The following is a 1,403-nucleotide window of genomic DNA, read 5'->3' as shown; positions in this document are numbered from 1 at the left end:
GGAGAGGCTTGAGCAAACCTGCTGGTCTCTGATGCTCGGCCTTCACTAACTGGCAAATCAGGCACTCGGATACAAAACGCCTGATGTCCTTCTTCATCCCTTGCCACCAATACAATAGCTGCAGATCTTTGTACATCTTCGTACTCCCAGGGTGAATGGAGTACGGGGACGTATGGGCCTCTGATAAGATGTCTGCTTGGATAGAATCACTGCTGGGAACCCATATCCTATCTCGGTATCTCACAATACCGTCGCTGACTGTATACAAAACACTGCCCTTGGCTTCATCTCTCTTCTTCCACTGTGCCAACTGCTCATCTGCGGCCTGATCACTGCAAATACGGTCCAAAAGGGAAGACTGAATGGTCAAGGTAGATAGACGAGGAACTCTACCTCGAGGGTAAGTCTCAAGATCAAACCTCTGCATCTCGATCTGAAGAGGTTTCTGAATCGTCAAATGAGCCATCACTGCGACTTTCCTGCTCAAAGCATCCGCAACTACATTAGCTTTACCCGGGTGGTAGCTAATGTCACAATCGTAGTCTTTCACAAGCTCCAACCAACGCCTCTGACGCATGTTCAGCTCCTTCTGCGTAAAGAAATATTTGAGGCTCTTATGGTCGGTAAAGATCTGGCACTTCTCTCCATACAGATAGTGCCTCCAAATCTTCAAAGCAAAAACTACGGCCGCTAACTCCAGATCATGGGTAGGGTAATTCTTCTCGTGGATTTTCAGCTGTCGAGAATCATACGCTATCACTCTCCCATGCTGCATCAAAACTGCACCTAAACCAAGCTTCGAAGCATCGGTATAAAGGACAAACTCACCAGATCCTGACGGAACAGCCAAAACGGGTGCTGAGATAAGAGCTTGCTTCAAAGTATCGAAGCTCTTCTGACACTCCTCGCTCCACACAAACTTTACATTTTTCTTGGTCAGTGCTGTGAGTGGAACGGCAATGGATGAGAATCCCTGAATGAACTTCCTGTAATATCCTGCTAGCCCAAGAAAACTGCGGATCTCTGATGCATTCTGAGGCACAACCCAATCTCTGACTGCTGCAACTTTCGCCGGGTCTACCTCAATGCCACTGCTAGAAACAATGTGGCCCAAGAACGCCACCTTCTCTAACCAGAATTCGCACTTACTGAACTTTGCGAATAGTTTATGTTTCTGCAATGTCTGCAACACTGTGGTCAGATGCCTGCTGTGCTCCTCCCGACTCTTGGAGTAGACGAGAATGTCATCTATGAACACTATCACAAACTGGTCGAGGTACGGCTGAAATACGCGATTCATGAGATCCATGAAGATCGCTGGCGCATTCGTCAGACCGAACGGCATCACAAGGAACTCGTAGTGACCATAACGAGTCCTGAAAGCTGTCTTCGAAACATCAGCA

The sequence above is a fragment of the Primulina tabacum genome, chromosome 3 (assembly GCF_025594145.1).
Source record: "Primulina tabacum isolate GXHZ01 chromosome 3, ASM2559414v2, whole genome shotgun sequence".
NCBI classification, from domain to species: domain Eukaryota; kingdom Viridiplantae; phylum Streptophyta; class Magnoliopsida; order Lamiales; family Gesneriaceae; genus Primulina; species Primulina tabacum.
This window is presented reverse-complemented; position numbering follows the sequence as displayed.